This window comes from Sapajus apella, unplaced genomic scaffold (assembly GCF_009761245.1).
Source record: "Sapajus apella isolate SASKATOON/1434 unplaced genomic scaffold, GSC_monkey_1.0 scaffold83, whole genome shotgun sequence".
Lineage (NCBI taxonomy): Eukaryota > Metazoa > Chordata > Mammalia > Primates > Cebidae > Sapajus > Sapajus apella.
In genome coordinates this window covers 8,979,802-8,999,346 of record NW_022437023.1, presented here as the reverse complement: position 1 = coordinate 8,999,346, position 19,545 = coordinate 8,979,802, and the positions used below count along the sequence as shown (strand labels likewise).

General features: G+C 52.3%; 1 long non-coding RNA gene across 1 annotated transcript; it reads right to left on the bottom strand.

Annotated features, from left to right (window-relative positions):
* Positions 1 to 456: 456 nt before the first annotated feature.
* On the bottom strand, positions 457 to 19,160 carry LOC116533527. Its single transcript, XR_004261335.1, has 3 exons — positions 19,044 to 19,160; positions 16,649 to 16,652; positions 457 to 471 (listed from the first exon to the last, which is right to left on the bottom strand). It is a non-coding gene; the product is annotated as an uncharacterized LOC116533527 (long non-coding RNA).
* Between the last annotated feature and the right edge of the window lie 385 nt (positions 19,161 to 19,545).

Genomic DNA, 19,545 nt, shown 5'->3' with positions numbered 1-19,545 from the left:
ACCTCACTCCAATCTCTGCTGCCATCACCACATAGCATTTTCCCTCTGTGTGTCTGTGGCTAAATTTCCCTCCTGCTAGAAGAGCATCAGTTACTGCATTTAGGGACCACTGCAATCCAGTATGACCTCATCTTAACTGGATTACATCTCAAAGACCCTATTTCCAAATAAGGTCACATTCCCAGGTACCAAAGGTTAGGACTTGGCATCTTTTGGGAGAACACAGTCGTACCTGCTAGTGGCGGAGTTGACAGACGGCGGTCTGTAAGGCTGGGGTAATGAACCTGCACACAAGCCCCTCAGCAGACAGCTCCTTCATGCTCTTGCTGTTCCTTCTCTTGCAAAGGGAGGTGGTGGATCCAGGGTGAAGACAGGGGCCCCATCCCACTGTCTCATCTGGGTGAAGTCCTCGGGCAGCAGGGAGAGGAGGACTTGAGGCATAAGGAGTGAATGTGCAGGTGACTTTGGGAGCTGGGCGTCCATGTCTTACTAACTAGTTGGGCGACCTTGGACAAGTTACAGCTTCCCTTAGTGCCACTGTGTCCTCATATGTACCAATGATACCCACCCCACAGAGTTGTCAGAATTGCGAGGCCCTGGAACAATCCTGATACATAGCAGGCACCGTCCAAAGCATGGCCGTTCTCAGTGTTTTCCACGAGCCTTGCCTTTTCCATCAGGAGTGCATGGAAACCCACTTAGGAATGCCACGCCCGGGTGGTGCCCATTTCTGTGGACAGCAGTGATCCCAGCACCGAGATGGGCATGACTTTATGTGGGCATGGCCCTGGTGGAGGAGTCTGCCCCAGAGATCTGGTGGGGGCGAGGACATGAGTGGGACATCTTCAAGCAGGAAGCAGGGCACTCCTGCCCAGGCAGGCAAACACACACCTGCACCCCACTCCAGCTCACCGAGTGCGCTCACCCCTGAGACTCAGCAGCTGAAGTGTGTGGAGGGAGCCAGCGACCAGACTGAAAGCACACACACACACACACACACACACACACGTGCATACATAAAACTCACAGATACAGATGCTTGCACCCTTTGCAAAAACACACACACCTCACAGACACACATACCTTATAGACACACACCTTACACAGCTCACAGACACACACATAGTTCACAGACACACAGACCTCATAGACACTATATAGACCCACATCTCACACATACGTCACACACACAGCTCACAGACACACACCTCACACACACACATTTCACACACACAGACACATGCACACCTCACAGACATTCCGCCACACATAGACACAGACGTAGACTTCAGCCACATGAGAACCCAGCTCCAGCCCCATGGGTCCCAAAAGTCCACACAGCACAGCAAAGCTCGAGCGTATTTGCTCATGCTCAAGACTTTCCCGAACACCTGCTCTGGGCTAGGCACTGTTGGAGGAATGCCAGGGGACGACTATAAAGATTTCATTTCATCGGGGGACAGACGTAAGAAAAACGAATAAGCAAATTACATTGTACATTAGAGGGCACTTAGTGCTGTGGAGAAAAATGAAGGAGGAAAAGGGAACGTGAGGAGGCTGTCATTTAAAATGCATCCTTCACGCCTTCCCAGGGTCCCCTCTTCCCACACCCCAAGGCCAAGATGTGAGCTGAAAGCCCGCAGGCCCCAGTCTAAGCCACTCTCTTCTGAGTGGGACGGGCTGGGGACGGCGGCTGGAGTTGGACATTTGCCTAGTGCCTGCTGGACTGGCTCCTGCAGCTTCTGTCAGGGTCCCCAGCAGCTGGCATCCCCTCAGCGGGGTGGGCAGGCACCCCCCCAGAGGTCTGTTGCTCTCTAACTAGTGTGTCACCCTCCTCGTTACTATTCTCATCCTCATTACAGGGAAATGTCCTTGCACTCAAGCACAACCACCACACAGCGCCGTTCCACAACTCCACGGGGAGACGGCATTTTTCTGGAGCTGCCGGTGAGAACAGTCAGAGAAGCCTGGGGAGGAAGAGTTGATGCCTTCTGGAGTTTCGGTGGGGGTGGGGGTGCAGCCCTTTCCGGGTGTCAACTTTTTCTCTCGTCTCTTTCCCCATCTCCTGTTTTCATCCTTACCAATGAGAATTCAGCTAATTCTTTACTCCGGGCTTGTGCCTGTCACCGACTAACCCAGGAGGCCCCTCAGGGCTGAGCCCTGCCCTTTGCCTCATTCTTTGTAACGGGATGCCTGCCACACACAGTAGGTGCTTCATAACTGCTACTGGAATGGGTAAGTAGGATAAATACATGCAGTTTGGTAGTGCAAGGCTAGGCATGGTGGCTCACACCTGTAATCCTAGCACTTTGGGAGGCCAAGGTGGGGGGATCACCTGAGGTCAGGAGTTCGAGACTAGCCTGCTCAACATGGCAAAACCCTGTCTCTACTAAAAATACAAAAGTTAGCAGGCATGTCGGCGGGCGCGTGTAATCCCAGCTACTTAGGAGGCTGAGACGGGAGAATTGCTTGAACCTGGGAGGTGGAGGTTGCAGTGAGCACAGAAAGAGCCACTGCACTCCAGCCTGGGCAACAAGAGGGAAACTCCGTCTCGAAAAAAATAAAAATAAAAGAGTTTGGTAGTGCAGAAGTATGGCCTATTACCTGAGGCCCTTGCATGGGGCAGTAGGACCCAGGAAGGGTGAGAGAGAGGCAGGAGCTTCTCCATCCCTCCCTCAACCAGCTGGGCTCATCCAGAATCAGTCTTTGGAGTTCCACCATTATAGAGTCTCTCCTTTGTGCTAATGATGGCTTCTTCCTCTCGGGGCTCTCATTTAAGAGACAAATGTACTCCATAATGTATTTGCTCACCAGTTGTGTGGTGTTGAAATGACCTGAGGCAAGTCCTTGAACTCTCCTGGGCCTCAGTGGCCTGGTCTGTCTAGTGGGGACATGACTCAGACCTACCCCAAGGTTGCTGCCTTGGTTCCATACTTTTCCATGTATGATCTCCCTCTGCAGAGCTGCGTCCCCAACCCTATGGGCTGCTTGGTGAACGGTGGATCATGTCAATCTGTGAGGCAGGCAAGCGTGTTCCTCTGACAGGACGTGTCACTGAGGTGGAATCAGAGGAAGGAATATTTGCTTGATTGATCCTTTTCTCCAGGGCAGGCTGACCTTGGCTTTGCAGAAGGGACTGGGGTAGGTAGGCGTGGGTCTGGAAGACAGGAGGGAGGAGAGCTGGGGACTTAGAACCTCAGGCGGCTGGCTCCTGTGAAGACAAGGCTAGGGCCAGCATCTCGGTGACTGGGAGGAAGAAGTGGGAAGGTGAGGAACGACGGGGAGGTGGGGGGTGGGGGGACTAGCAGGCTTACTTCCCGCCCCAAGCTATGAGCACAAGGGAGACAGGTAGAGAACAGAGCCCTCAGAAAGTTTCCAGCACATTCCTGCTAAAATTAGCCCCAGCTTGCATACGCAACTCTATATTTAAACCAGCGGCCTGTCAGTGTCACTGTGTTGTGCCGCCAGCACACGCCAGCGGATTTGGGGCCCGGCGCTGAAGCAGGGGTGCAGGCAGCATCCCAGGGCCTGAGCACGCGGCCCTCTGCCCACCCACGCCTGCTTGTGGAGAGGCGCCCGGGGGTGTCTGAGGGGGCGGGTGTAAGTGTTTGAGGCCTCCTGCCTCTTGTTTCCACTCCAGCAGGACAGATGGACACACACCCAGGCACAGAGGCAACCACATGCAGAGGGGACAGGGCAGACAGGTGAAAGAACACTCTGGGAGAAAAGAGGGAAGAGAAGGGAGACAGCGACAGAAAGAAGGAAGAGGGCAGAACGAATAAGCATCTGTGGAAAAGGCAGGAGGGAGTGAGACAGAGCTTCCAGACAGCTTGACACGCGGGCGGTCTGCCCTGCACTTGGGCTGTCCAGGAGATGGTGTAGGGGGGATCTCAAGGGGAGCTCAGCCTCTCAAAAGAGCCTTAGCCTTCTGATCGCCAAGCCACCCGTGCTCACACTCTCTGATGGCGAGGGGAGCCCAAGCTGCTCCCCTCCTTCTAGGGAGATCACCAGCTGATAAGAAGCCAGATTTTCCCTGAGGCCTGGAACATTAACCTCACACTGAAAAGAGGATGTTTTATTACCCAGGAATATTTCTGCATCTCTTCAGAGGGCTTGCTCAGCCCCCACCCCAGCAGCAAGCCTCTTTCGACAATTAAACCAACCCAACTCTCTCTGGTTAACCCTAATGAACTAGCCCAGGGTAGGTTCCAAAGAAGGGATTGTGTACGTGGACAAGTGTCTGCTTTATCCTGTGCGGCTGACCTATCTCCGTTGCCTACCATTGTGAGTGTGTTTGTGTGTATTCGTGTGTGTGTGTGTGTGTGTGTGTGTGTGTGTGTGTGTGCTGCCGTGTGCAGGTGCACATGATGCGGACAGGTGGGGCCATCCCCAGGCCCTCCCACCAGGCCCTTCCTGCCACTCTATTTCCTTTTGTTGCAGACCTGCAGGGAGCCTTAGAGAGCAGTCAGTCTCTAATGAGATGACAGATGGGACAACTGAGTCTCAGAGAAGGAGTGTGACTGGCCCAGGATCATGCAGGGAGTTCACAACTGATCTGGGCCTGAATCCCTGGTTCTGTACTTTCCCACGAGTGATCCCCCTTCTGCAGAGCTAAGTCCTTGTCCTCCTTAGTGTGTGCCTAGCTTGGGCACCCCTTCTCTTTGAGACTCAGTTCTAACTTCCCGGCAGGGTGAACAATTGTCCTGCTTTTCCTGTGACTGCCCTGGTTTTAGTATCGAAAGTCTGAAGCTCAGCATGGGAAGCTGGAATGGTTGGCTATCCTATTTCCAGGTCAGAAAGATGACTCCTCTTCATGGGCTCCCAGACACATCCAATGATAAGGCCTGACATTTACTGACCCCCACTATAGGTTAAGCACTGTTGTTTGAGCCCTTTACACACACCCGCTTATTTAATTCTCTTAATAACGCTTTGAGGTGGATACTGTTGCCCCATTTTACAGATGATAAAAGTAAGAAAGAAAGAAGATACCACGCCTAGCTGGGAAGGGGAAAGGCAGGACTTGAACCTGAGTATTCAGGTCTCAGGGGCGCACTCTTACCTACTAGGCTACCCACTCTTCTCTTGGGAAATGCCTGTTGTGGTTAGTATATAAGGCTGTCTCGCGCCACCAAACGCAGTAGAGCAAAGTCCCGTGTGTCCTTAACCTCAGCGCCTGGCACAGTACCAGGTGTATGATAAACACTAAGCATAATTTTGTTGACTGAGTCCATGCCTGGCCTGCCCTCCACTCGGCTGGCACTCATTCCTTTCCCTTATCCCATACCCTGGGCCTCTCATCTGCAGGGCCCCCTCCAAGCCATCTTCCTCGCTCCTGTTTGGCATCCTCTCGGCTCCTTAGCCCTATATTCCAGTGTCTTGAAAGAAACTGCTTTCTTGTGAGCCAACAAAGTTCAGAAGAAACCCATGCACATGTTCTGAGAGGTTCCAGACTGAGTCTTTGGCCTGAGGCCACCCCAGCCCCACCCTCTCTGCATGGCCCCAGGATAGGAGTGCCCCAGATTCTAGCAGCTGGACCCTGTTGACGACCTCTGGCTTCTGGGGCCTCTGTTTTAGTCACCCTGCTCCCGTGTGGGTGCAGCCCCCACACAGGGTTATGGGTGGTACAACTCTTGTGGTTTACTCTGCTTCCAGAAACCCTTAGTGAAATTACAGCTTTAATTAAATACAGCTGGCTGTATGTTATACTCTGTATAATTATCACTTAGACAAAAGTTCAAACAAAGTTTATTGTAAATTCGATTTGACAGAAACAACTGGAAGAGCTGAGGGCCATTGGCCTGCCTGAGTGACAGAGAGGAGGAGCCATTGCTGCTCAGTGGGAACGGAAAGAAGGGGGCTTCTGGGGGATACAGGTGTGCACAGGGGCATTTGGGAAGAGAGAGCCCTGGATCCAGGTCAGGTTTGGTTGCCATGTGACACTGGGCAAATCCCTGCCCCATCTCCAGGCCTCCATTCCCTTCCCTGGGGTAGAGAGGTTTCATTTATCTCGCGAATACTGACTGAGAGCTACTATGCGTCAGGCATTGTAGTAAGCCCTGGAGCTCAGTGGCCAACCAACCAGAGAAAAGTCCTGATTTCGGCGAGGCATGGTGGCTCATGCCTGTGATCCCAGCACTTTGGGAGGCTGAGGTGGGTGGATCACCTGAGGTCAGGAGTGCGAGACCAGCTTGGTCAACATAGTGAACCCTCGTCTCTACTAAAAATACAAAAATTAGCTGGGCATAGTGGTGCCTACCTGTAGTCCCAGCTACTGGGGAGGCCGAGACAGGAGAATTTATTGAACCAGGGAGGCAGAGGTTGCAGTGAGCTGAGATCGCACTGCTGCACTCCAGCCTGGGCAACACAACCAGACTCAGTCTCAAAAAAAGAAAAGAAAAGAAAAGAGAAAAAGTCCCGATCTCATAGAAGCTTGCATTCTAGACTAAGGAAGAAAGGCAACCAACAAATGCATAAATAAATGTGTAATATAATGTCAGGTAGCAATGAGAAACCTGGAGGCAAGAGCCCATTTAGCACATTCAAGAAAGGGCAAGGAGGCCGGGCGCGGTGGCTCAAGCCTGTAATCCCAGCACTTTGGGAGGCCGAGGCGGGTGATCACAAGGTCAAGAGATCGAGACCATCCTGGTTAACACGGTGAAACCCCGTCTCTACTAAAAATACAAAAAATTAGCTGGGCATGGTGGCGCGTGCCTGTAATCCCAGCTACTCAGGAGGCTGGGGCAGGAGAATTGCCTGAACCCAGGAGGCGGAGGTTGTGGAGAGCTGAGATCGTGCCATTGCACTCCAGCCTGGGTAACAAGAGCGAAACCCCGTCTCAAAAAAAAAAAAAAAAAAAAAATGAAGAAAGGGCAAGGAGGCCAGAGTGCTTGCATCAGGAGAAAGGAAGAATACAGTGGTAGGAGGTGAGGTCTGAGGGGGAGTGAAGCACAGAGCATGTGAGACCTGACAGGCCTTAGAGAGGACTTTATATTTTATTCAAAATGTGACAGGGGGCCACTGTGGGCTTAAGAGAGGGAAAGTGACATCATGCTCTGATTAGGAATAGATTCAAAGTAGGGTCACCAAAGTCCCTCCCAACTCTGATTTGCCTTGGCTCTAATGCCCATTGCTGAGGAACAAACCACCCCAACACTTAGTTGTTTAAAACAAAAATTTTATTAACTCATAGTTCTGTCTGTTGACTTGTCTCAGCTAGGCGGTTCTTGTTTGGGGTCTCTCACCTGGTTACCAGGTAGCAGCTGGGACTGGAGTTGCTCGAAGGCTGGATTGGGTGGGATGTCCAGGGTGTCTTCTTCACTCACATACCTAGGATTTTAGCTGCGGGGGATGAAATAGCTGGGTGCGTGGCCAAGCATCTCTGTCTCTTTCCTCCGGGCCCCTCCACGTGGCTAGCTTGAGCTTCCTCATAACATGGTGGACCAAGGGTAGCCCATAGGGTGTGTGACAGGGACCCTATCAAGAGACCCAGGCAGAATCTGCAAGGTCTAGCCTTAGAAGTCACACAGTGTCACTTTTGCCACATTCTATTGGTTACCCTGGGCTGTCCCAGATTTAATATGAGAGGGGTCAGTCCTACATAAGAGTATAAATTCAAGGAGCTGTGATTAATGTTGAGGTCATCTTCAGAGACAAATTGCTATAGGTACCCACTAGAGAAGCCACAGACTTAATAATAGTGACTATTCATTGAGGGCCTCCTATGGGCTGGGCATTCTTCTGGTTTCCATATTTTAATTCATTTAATCTTCATATCAACCTTACGAGGTGGGTACTATTGCTAGCCCCACTTCGCAGATGGGACGTCTGAGGCACAGAGAGGTAAGCATCTTGCCAAAGGTCATACAGCTAGTGAGTGGGAGCTGAGATTGAATCCACGCTGTCTGACTCCAGAGTCTTTGCTCCACCAGACTCAAGTTTCCTTGGCTGCTCCAAGAGAGACACTGCAAAACAGCTGGAGACAGAGAGACCCTTCCCTGGTATCCCCAACTTCCCTCATCAGGGCATAGTGGGTGTCTGATTGAACTGGTTTGCTGAAATGCATAGCCTTAAGGAATTTTTCCAGGTGTGGAAGGATAGCGTTTTCTGAGCCCGTTGGCCAAAATACATCCACAGTCCTTGAACTTGGTATATACAATCACACATCAACACATTTTTTTTTTTTTTTGAGACGGAATTTTGTTCTTGTTGCCCAAGCAATGACGCAATCTCGACTCACTGCAACCTCTGCCTTCCGGGTTCAAGTGACTCTCCTGCCTCAGCCTCCCAAGTAGCTGGGATTACAGGTGCCTACCACCATGCCCGGCTAATTTGTTGTATTTTTAGTAGAGACAGGGTTTCACCATTTTGGCCAGGCTGGTCTTGAACTCCTAACCTCAGGTGGTCCACCCGCCTCGGCCTCCCAAAGTGCTGAGATTACAGGCGTGAGTCACTGCACCCAGCAACAATTCGAATGGAAAAGAATCTTCAAAATCAAGCCAGGTGTGGTGGCATGAACCTATAGTGCATGTCCACTACTGGGGCTACTTCACAGTAGCCTCAGCTACTCTGGAGGCTGAGGTGAAAGGATTGCTTGAGCCCAGGAGTTGAAGATCAGCCTGGGCAACATAATGAGACCCTGTCTCAAGAGGAAAAAAGAAAAAAAAAGGCCCAAATTGTATGGTATGGACATGAGAACTGGGGTTGAGAGTCAGGGACTTGCTCAGGGTCACCACGTTCACTTGGCAGCGCGTCGGTAGGGGTTTGCCCCATGACCATACGTGGGTGGGGTCCTCCCTGAGGTCTGTGCAGGTAGAAGCTCCACGTACAGGGCAGGGCTGGAGTGGTAGCCCCAGCACTTCTCTGCTCCAAACTCAGGTCATGTGGTGTGCATGGATCTGCGTCTAAGCGTGTGCAGCTGCATCAGAGCTCTGAGCTGGAGAAGGCGCACATGAGTTTGGGGTGCAGTGGCGCCCCATGATTCTTATTCCAGGCATGGGGTTTATGCAAATGTGCTTGTAGGAGCAGGGATGAAAAGGGTTAGGTGTGGCATTTCCAAACCAATGGGCTTCTGCAAGGGACTGGGCCCCATACTGACTAAACCAGAGTGATCAGTGTCGAACCCCAGCTCTCCATGGGGGTTGGAGAGGTTGGGTGAGCTTGGACAGGTCTGCCATGTTTTTCCCTGGGATCTCAAACCCATGGCTGTCCTGATTTGGAGACTGGGCAGATTGTTCCTGGTGTCCAGGCCGCCGCTGTGGGCTTGCTACTTTTCCTCCTTCTGGGCCCATCACCTGGCTCGGAGCACAAGGCAGGTTGCTAACTTCTGCTGACACTGGCAGGGGCAGCCGCTCCCAGCCTGATACCTCATGGCAGCCACACTTGCACAAATCTTTAATTGTTTAGTTTAAAGAATTGTGTTTTGACCGCGAGGGGATTTTGGCTGGAGCTCAAGAAGTGATAATGATATTTCGCTGCCAAGACGTCTCCTTGGCTCTCTGTGTGTTAATGTGCACTTTCAAGACGCTCCAATTAACTGCATCAGCTCTCAGGGAGAGAAAGGGAGAGGGAGCGGGCAGGAGCGAGAAGGGAAGAAGAGCACTGGCAATGACTGGGAGGAGGCGATGAAGAGGAAAAGAGACAGCCCACCCCCCAATCTTTTTATTAGCAAACAAACGGGGGGGGGGATGGATGACAACGTTCTTGAAGATGAGCTCCAAGTGAAGTGGCGTCTCGGGCTTTGGAGGGGGAGACACGGATGAGACAGGGAAAAGTCTTGAGGTCAGGGGCCCTGGTCCAGCAGGTGGCCTAGAGGGCACCTCGTTGCCTGGAGTTCTCCAGGTGGACCTGTTTTCATTTGTCCCCACCGTGGTCTCCCAGCTCTACCCAAGTCCTCCATGTAGGCCTCTGCCAACAGGCCTTCAGTTTCCCCAACACTCAAACGAGGCAGACAGAGCTAGTGCAGGCCTCTGCTCTGATTCCAGCCCTGCTCTCAGCCCATCACCACTCCGGCCTCTACTCTCCCCCCACCACACTCTCCTTCCCCTCTTCCCCACCACACTCATCTTGTAGCTGTTCCTTCAACGAGCTGGGGAGCTTGGCGTACTTACTCACGCCAGGGATTCTGCATTTGCTGTCCCCTCTGCTTAGAATGCTCTTCAACAAGATATTTACTTGGCTAGCTTCTTTCACTCCTTTAGGTTTTGACTCAGATGTCACCTTCTCAGAGAGCCCATCTTTAAAACTGCAATGCGTGCCCTGTCACTCCCTAACCCCTCCCAGCTTCGTCTCTATGACATTTGCATACGATTGAGATTGATTCTTCCGTTTATTATCTGCTTCCACCACCGGCATGTCACCTCCGAGGGGGCAGAGTTTTGTGTTGTACCCACTGCTATATGTTATTTCCAGCAAGTAGAACAGAGCCTGGTATATGGGAGGCCCTCCATTAATATTTGATGATTGCTAACAGAATAAACTCCATGCTTACCATTACACCTTGTCCTCACACATTTCCCTACCTTGAATCCTAACTCCAGCTGCACTTCCACCCTCACTCCGCCTGCCACTCCCAACCCTACCTCCCATGACTTTCTTTACCCTCAAATCTCACTCACTGTCTTACACCAGATTCAACCAGCTCTGGCCCTGCCCTTCACCTCTGCTGTTGCCTGTGCCCCCACCAATAAAATCGTCACCTCTTCCCCCATGCAATTGGCTCCTTCTTAATTAAATGTCCTCTGCCCTCGCTGGAAGCCTTGAGCTCCCATGTGCTTGGAGATTGTGCTTCCACCCTAGGCCTGGAAGCCGCCCAGGGAGGGAGGAGGCCTCCCCCGTTGAAAATCCCAACAGGGGCCATCCCGGCTGAGGATCTCCAGGGATTTCTGGGACTCCTTCCTCCACTCCCACTCAGGCTGGCCCCAGGCATCCTCAGTTGTTAGAAGTGCTGTGGAGAGGCGTTCTGGGCAGGCGCTGTCTCAGACAGAGTGGCTGTGGGAGGCTCCTCCCTGGTTAGTTTACTTTACACCCCCCTCGGAAAGCGAGGACTCCCTCGTCTCCCCTGATCTCTGTCTGCTCCCAACTCAAGCATGAAAATGACTTTTCCACATGCTGGGGCCTTCCCCCATCCTCTCGCACACACTCACACTGTGCTCAGAAGTTTCCAGAATCCCAAACGTGCCCCAAAGCTGCCACTTTGCAAAGGCTTCCTCTAAAGCCACATCTGTCCCAGAGAGACCCCCCCCAAAGTGGAGGGAAGGGGTCGGCAGGCTGCAGCTGGGGCCCAGAGGCTGCCCCGGCCGGGAGGAACGGGTGAGGGCTGGAGTCCCAACGGGAGGGTCAGAACCCTCTCCCCGCACCTCCCTCCCGCTCTTACCCCCACCCTCCCACTGCCCCCCCACCACACGCTGCCCCTCCCCCCCTTCTCGTACCCTTCAGGCCTCCGAGGGAGGGTCAGCTCTGCCGGCTCAAGTTACAAGAACTTGAAGACAGGAAGATTTAGCGAGGGAGCCGCGGCCCAGCACAGTGCGCTGTTTGTCCGCCTTTGAAACCAGAGGCTGCGAGGCGGGGGTAGGGGCAGGCGGGAGGCCGCGGGACACTCGGGTGAATTATCGCTCCTTTCGGGTTCTGACTTCCAAGGCTCTGGCCGCCCTCCCCCAGCCCCAGCTCCTGTTTCTCCAGGTGCTGGGGTGTTTTCCTACGTGTTAATTTGCCCCAGTTGACGCGCCCATTCTTGGCCCCCGGCCCCCCAGGGGGAGACCAGCCCGCTCTGGGGTGGGTCAGGAGGGGCCGTGGGGGTGGAGAGACGCGTGAGGTGCGGCCCGAGCCCTCGGGGTCTGGCCCCGGGGCTGGGAGGGACAAGAGGCGGGGTGGGAAGTGTGCGTTTGGAGTGGGTGGGTGTTAGAACACAGACTGCGCATTGTCCTCTGCAGGCCGGCGCCCCCTCCCCACAGCCCCGGCGAGTTACTGGCCCGGCGCGCGCACGCACAGCGACCCCTACCGGCCCCTCCGCTCTCGCCAGCCACCTCCTCCAGGAAGCTCGCTGGGGCCGGCTTCCCGGACCTGGAAAAGAGCCCTGTAGAGACTGCCTGTGAGATGCTTTTGGCTTCCCAGACAGCTTGTCCCTGGGTCCACACGACGTGCTTGGCTCCTAGGGCTACGACTTTTAGAGACCACAGTTTAGAGTGGGAAACGCTCTGAGAGGCCAGGCAGCTTGCCCAAGGCCACACAGCTACTGAGAAGCAAGGTTGGGATATGAACTAGGTTTTATGAGCCCCATATCCATGTCCATTCCCCTGGTGCATGCTGGAGGGAGAGGGGAGCACAGAGCGGGTGTTGGGATGGGGCAGCAAAGCCACCTATGGGCAGGGGAGGTGCCTGGCACCCTGGAAGGCTCTCAGGAATACTAGGGACCAGCCTGGCCTTGCCCTTTGACCTGCGTGCTTGGTTTTCATTGCTCCCCTCCCAGGCTGGGCTGGGGCCAAGACCTGAGGTTTGGGATAGGGTCTACCCCCAGCCCCAGCTAACCCTCATGGTGGCCCGGGCGGGGGTGCCCGTACCTCCCCACTTCCTCTCTTCATACTGTCCCTACCAGGCAGGCCTGAGGCCTAAGGAGAGGGGTAAATTCCTATTACTTAGGCCTAGGAGCTGAAGGCTGTGGATTAGAGAGGGGCTTGTTCCCCTGCAAAAAGCCGAAAACTGTCAGTACAAAAGGTCTCCTAGTGACAGGGCCTTTTCCCACCCCTCTTCCTGGGCTGGATGGGGTGGGGGCAGGAGGGCTTGACTCTGAGGGCAGGAGGGAGGGGAGCCATTTCTGCTGACAGTTTTCCCTCAAAGGCCCTGCTCTGCCTTGACTCGTCAGACCAGGGGCTGTGCCCCCCACCTCCAGGCTTCTCACCTTGGCGCTTGCACCCTCCCGACCCATTTCCCTTCTTCCTGGCTGCGGCCCCTCTCACCATATCTTCTCCTCTAAAGACTGATAGAGACATCCCCAGGCAAGCCCCCATTTGTCTGTGGGGGGCACTGATGCATCCCCTTTTAGTACCGCCCCTCCTTTTTCCCTCTCTCCACACATGCCTCTGCTCTTATGAGCCCTGTCAGGTGAGGGGACTGTGGGAAGGCGGGTCGGGGACAGGAAATGGTTACCTCCCTTCCTTGCCCCAAATTTCCAACCTCCTGAGCATAGCCCTGTAATAGACAGGAAGACAGAGGCATTCAGAATTTGGGGTGGTCACATCTCCCCATCAACCTCTTTGTTCATCTTCTCCCTTCATCACCCCCCACTGGAAGCCAGAGTTCTGTCCCTGCCCAAGAGGAAACACCACATCCCCCCCACCCCCCAACACATACCATTTTGCCCTTACCCTCCCAGACTTTCTGACTTTTGAGGTCCTGTTCCCTTACCTCTTGCTCCTGGCAGAACCCCAGGGTAGAAGGGTATCACGGAAGGGGTGGGCACACTATAGAGAGGGAGGGCTCAAAGCTCTTCTTACAGCCCCACTGGTGGCCTTGTGTAATTTAAGTGGATCAGAAAGTCCTGGATTTGAATCCTGCCTTGGGACTCACTACTATGGTCTCGGGCAAATTATTTAGCCTCTCTGGGGCATGGTTTCTCATTGGAAAAGGAATCTTGCCTTTTGCTAATCTATCCTCTGCAGTTGGTTGTGAGGACAACATGTGACTGGCACGTAGTAGGTGCCTTAGAAATGATGCTGTATCCCAGGCTTGTTGGCGAGTGAGAGCTGGTGTGTGCACTGGGGAAAGCAGAAGGAAGGGAGGAGTCAAGAGTCTGCTGAGTGGGATAGCACCCGGCACCTCTGTGCTAGGGCCTCCGAAGAACTGGGTTTGTGTAGGGCATGGCTGGGGATGCTAACTAAATAGTCAGTAGCATCTTCACTGAGGTCCAGTGGTTTCCTTGGTAATGAGTTAGGCGTGATGGAGGACAGAGAAAAGTTTGTCATTGATCCAACAGATTTTCTGAACACCTTCTGTGGGCCAAGGCCTATGTTGGACCAATTGTGCTGGGGAGATGCCTACATGTCCTGTCTTCATCGTGCTTATATTTGAATAAAGTGACACAGACAGAAAGAAAGTCAGTGAACCTGAAAAACCGCTGCAAAATAATGGCAAATAACTCTAAGCAAAATGAAGAAAATTAACAAAGGGCTGAGATGGGTGACCCCCAGGAGGATGCCATGTAGATGTGAGCTCTACAGGGTGAGAAAGGGCTGGGAACAGGCCCGGGGCAGTAGCTCACGCCTGTAATCCCAGCACTTTGGGAGGCCAAGACGGGTGAATCACCTGAGGTCAGTAGTTCAAGACCAGCCTGGCCAACATGGTGAAACCCCATCTTTACCAAAAATACAAAAATTAGACAGGTGTGGAGGCATGTGCCTGTAATCCCAGCTACTTGGGTGGTTGACGTATGAGAATCGCTTGAACTCAACAGGTGGAGGTTACAGTGAGCCAAGATCATGCCACTGCACTCCAGCCTGGGTGATGGAGCAAAACTGTCAAAAAAAAAAAAAAAGGTTGGGAACACTGATGAGGCAAAGATTGCAGGAAATGAGGGGAGAGTGGTAAGGCAGGAAGTGGGAGAGGTGGCAGGAGACTATAGCAGGAGACTAGAGACCACGCTGTGTGCTGTCAGCCCAGTCTCGAAAAAAAAAATTATGTATATATGTATATATATATGTATATATGTATATATGTGTGTATATATATATATGTATATATGTATATATGTGTGTATATATATATATATATATATATATGGATTTGACAAAGCAAGACAGGCTGATGGGTTGGAGATGAGGGGCAAGGAGAAGGGAGGAATCGAAGAGGATGCTTGAGCTTTGGGCTGGAGTGTTTTGGCAAATGTGGTTCCATTTCCTGAGCAGGAAGCAGGAGGGAGGAACACCAGAACTCTGCTTTGGTTATGTTACATTTGAGAGGCTTATGAAGGTGGGAGGTGAACAGCTGGAGAAATCAATCAGGAGAGAAGATCAGGGCTGGAGATAAAATTTTAGGGTCTGAAGCCATAGGGAGTCTTTAAATCTATGGTCATAGATGTGGGGAAGGTGTGCATTGAGAACAGACTGGCAAGGTGGCCTATGCCTGTAATCCTAGCATTTTGGAAGGCTGAGGGGGGAGGATCACTGCAGGCCAGGAGTTTGGGGCCAACCCGGGCAATATAGTGAGACCCCTGTCTCAACAAAAAGAACAGAGAGAGAGAGAAAGAGAGGGAAACACAGGGTTCGGCCTGGGCCAGGCGGAAGACCTTGAGCTGTAGCAAGGAGAGGCCAGCAAGAGCAAGCAAGGAGTGTGTGGGGCTGGGAGGCAGGAGGGGCTGGCAGAGGGCTGTGGGAGCTGGGAAATGAGATGGTTTCAGGGGGCACCTCCAAACATGGCCAGTGCTGCTGAGATGGGCAGAAAGTCAAGGACAGGAAAATGATCGTAGTTCTTGACTGTGCAAAGGTGTGGTTTCTGCAGAGTGTATCATGACTGAGGGCTGTGGCTGCAAGTTCAGCGGCAGGAAGGAAAGCCCTCTCTAGCTGCAGCTGTGAGGAAGACTTCCTGGAGGAGGCTCCGGTGGGAGTAGAGGGTGAGAGGCTGAGTTGTGTTTCTTCCTGTGCCTTAAACACTTTGTTACATGCACCCTCTCCCCCTGCTTCCTCAACACCCCAAATCCTGCAGTACCAGTCCTTCCAGGTGAGGCAGCAGCTGCTAGTCAACCCTAGTATCCATTCTCTTCATCTTCCTTAGAAACAGAATCACTAATTCTTTTGCTGTGCATGTTCCCAGCAGAATAAAGACTGCATTTTCTGGCCTTCTCTGTAGCTAGGCATGACTATGAGACAGGATTTTGGCTCATGACATGTCAATGGAAGTGTGTAGGGCTTCCAGGGAATCTTAAATGGAAGGAGAATCCTTCAAGGTTCCCTTTTGCTGCTGACTGGAATATAGATCTGATAGCTGGAGTGTTAGCAGCCCTCCTGAATCATGAGGTGGAAGCCATGTACTGAGGAAGACAAGGCAAAATAACAGAAGGAGCCTGCAATTCTGATGACTTTGTGAATCTGTCCACCCAGGTTTGAGCTTCCCATATATGAAATTTCTGCATATGTCAGAGAAATAAACTTTTATCTTCTTAAAGTAACCTTTTTTTTTTTTTTTTGAGACGGAGTTGCCAGACTCAGCTCACTGCGACCTCCGCCTCCCGGGTTCAAGCGATTCTTCTGCCTCAGCCTCCTGAGTAGCTGGGACTACAGGCGCATGCCAAACGCCCAGCTAATTTTTGTGTTTTTAGTAGAGACGGGGTTTTACCATGTTGGCCAGGATGATCTTGATCTCTTGACCTCCTGATCCACCTGCCTCGGCCTCTCAAAGTGCTGGGATTACAGGCATGAGCCAGCGCGCTCAGCCTTTAAAGTAATGTTAGATTTTCTGACTCTTGCAAAAATGTAATCCTCACTGAAATACTAGCAAAGCAGAGATTTCCTGGGAGCAGAGGAGGGACAAGGAGTCACGGCCCCCTCTCACTTGGGCGTTAAGAAGTGTATAGCCCTGGCCAGGAGCCATGGCTCACGCCTGTAATCCCAGCACTTTGGGAGGCTGAGGTGGGTGGATCTCATGGTCAGGAGTTCAAGACCAGCCTGGCTAACATGGTGAAACCCTGTCTCCACTAAAAATACAAAAAAAAAAAAAAACAAAAAAACTAGCTGGGCATGGTGGTACGCGCCTGTAATCCCTGCCACTCAGGAGGCTGAAGCAGAAGCATCACTTGAAGCTGGGAGGCAGAGATTGCAGTGAGCAGAGATCGCGCCACTACACTACAGCCTGGTGACAGAGCAAGACTCAGTCTAAAAAAAAAAAGAAAGAAATAGAGACAAAGAGGTAGACAGAGGCAGGCATAAAGGGAAGGGCAGACGGAGATGAGGCTATCAGAGTCAGGGAAGTCCAGAAAGGCACCAAGGAAAGGACAGATGCTGAGAGGTAGAAAGGACAAAAGATGAGACAAATGCTCCAGCAGACAGAAACTGGAAATTGGGGCAAACAGATAGAGGAGAATGGGGAATAAAAGAGCCAGGTTTAGTGAAGGATCCCCGGGGGTAGTGACATAGAAAGGGAGAGAAAAAGACTCAGCATGTTTATTTAAAAGATCTCAGCTGCAAACCAAAGCTCCTCCTGCCTCCAACGCTGGGCTCTGGGCCCTTCCAGTCTCTACATCCACAAAGAGGCCAGGATGGTGTAGTTGGGTCTTTTTCTGATCATCAGCTGAGAGTAGAGCCTTCTTCAGTGGAACAGGTATATCTGCAGGGTCCCACTCCAGGGGACTGAGGAGCACTTAGTGCAAGAAACTAACAAGGGATATGGTGCAGACTGGAAAGCTGTGAGCCCCTTCCAGAAAGAGCAAGGGAGGTGACGGTTTCTGGAAGTCAGTGAGTGCTGGAGCCGGAGGAAGGGGCTGCCCCACAGGACCATGGCCTTCAGCGGTGGGAACAGCCTCTGCCAAACTGCACAGCATGGGGGAGGCTGGGGGAGCAAACTCTCCCACTTGTCTTTCCTGTCGTCTGACCTTCCGCCAGTGCCTTCATTGGTGGAACCAAGAACCCAGTGGGAAGTCAGGGGACACAGAACGGAGTGATGCAGTCCAGGAGGGGTCGGCCTCGTGCAGACAGAGTGGGAGAAGGTTGGAGAGTGGATGATGAGGCGCCATTTCAGAACACTTAAGCACACCAGCTCTGCCCTCCCTAGGGCCGCTCAGACAGGAGCCACCTGGTTGTTGGTGTTCTACACCTTTCTTAGCCTCAGTTTCATCATCTGTTAACTCAGGGTAGGAATCGTGCCAGCTTTCTAGAACGGTGACGAAGACGCATAACTGAGACTGCCCCTGTGAAGGTGCCCGGCATGAGGCCTGCACACTGTGCACTCGGGCAGGGCCGGTGGTGCCACTGTGAGGAGACACCTGACCCTCAGGCTGGCAGCAAGCAGAGGCCTGGGAAACCTCAGAGCAGCAGAGTGACCACGGAACGAACGAGTCTGGCAGGAGCGAGGAGCAGTTACAGAACATGCGAGTAACCAAGAACACCTTTTTTTTTTTTTTTTTTTTTTGAGACGGAGTTTCATTCTTGTTACCCAGGCTGGAGTGCAATGGCGCGATCTCAGCTCACCACAACCTCCGCCTCCTGGGTTCAGGCAATTCTCCTGCCTCAGCCTCCTGAGTAGCTGGGATTACAGGCACGCACCACCATGCCCAGCTAATTTTTTGTATTTTTAGTAGAGACGGGGTTTCACCATGTTGACCAGGATGGTCTCGATCTCTTGACCTCGTGATCCACCCGCCTTGGCCTCCCAAAGTGCTGGGATTACAGGCTTGAGCCACCGCGCCCGGCAAGAACACCTTTAATGGAGGTAAGTAGGACCGAGTTTTGCTTTAATATTTTAACATTTTACTCTAGAAATTGTAAGCATATACTAAAGTAGACAGAACACTGTCTACAGCCCCTATGCAGCCCATCACCCAGCCTCAACATAGAGCAATTCATGGACAATTTTGTTTCTTCTTCTGCACCCCCCCACCCCCTCCCTGTGAGACAGAGTCTTGCTCTGTCACCCCGGCAGGTACAATGGTTCCATCTCAGCTCACTGCAACCTCCGCCTCCTGGGTTCAAGTGATTCTCCTACCTCAGCCTCCCGAGTAGCTGGGATTACAGGCATGCACCACCACGCCTGGCTAATTTTTTTTGTATTTTAAGTAGAGACTGGTTTCACCATGTTGGCCAGGCTGGTCTTAAACCCCTGACCTCGTGATCTGCCCGCGTCAGCCTCCCAAAGTGCTGGGATTACAGGCGTGAGCCATGAGCCTAGCCTTTATTTTTTCTGTATCCTGTCTCTCCCCTGTATTATTTTGAAGCAAATCACAGACATTATATTATTTCGGCCATCAACGTTTCATATGCATCCAAAAAAGGTAAGAACTTTTAAAAACAGCTTTAAAAATTTTTAAATACAAAAAAAACCAAAAATTTAAAAAAAGGAGCCACCATGGCTTAGACCAGTTGTCCTGGCGCTTGAGGAGGCGAGGCTACGCGTTCGAGGCCAGCCTGGGCAACATAAGAACCTCTCATTCATTTAAAAAAAAAAAAAAAGCCGGGCGCGGTGGCTCAAGCCTGTAATCCCAGCACTTTGGGAGGCCGAGGCGGGTGATCACGAGGTCAAGAGATCGAGACCATCCTGGTCAACACGGTGAAACCCCGTCTCTACTAAAAATACAAAACATTAGCTGGGCATGGTGGCGCATGCCTGTAATCCCAGCTACTCAGGAGGCTGGGGCAGGAGAATTGCCTGAACCCAGGAGGCGGAGGTTGTGGAGAGCCGAGATCGTGCCATTGCACTCCAGCCTGGGTAACAAGAGCGAAACTCCGTCTCAAAAAAAAAAAAAAAAAAAAATTTTACACACCTTTATTACATACAAAAATTAAGTTTTTAACTGGATACCTAGCGCCCAGAGCTGAGTTCCAAGGCACAGAAACAGAGCTCCTTGGA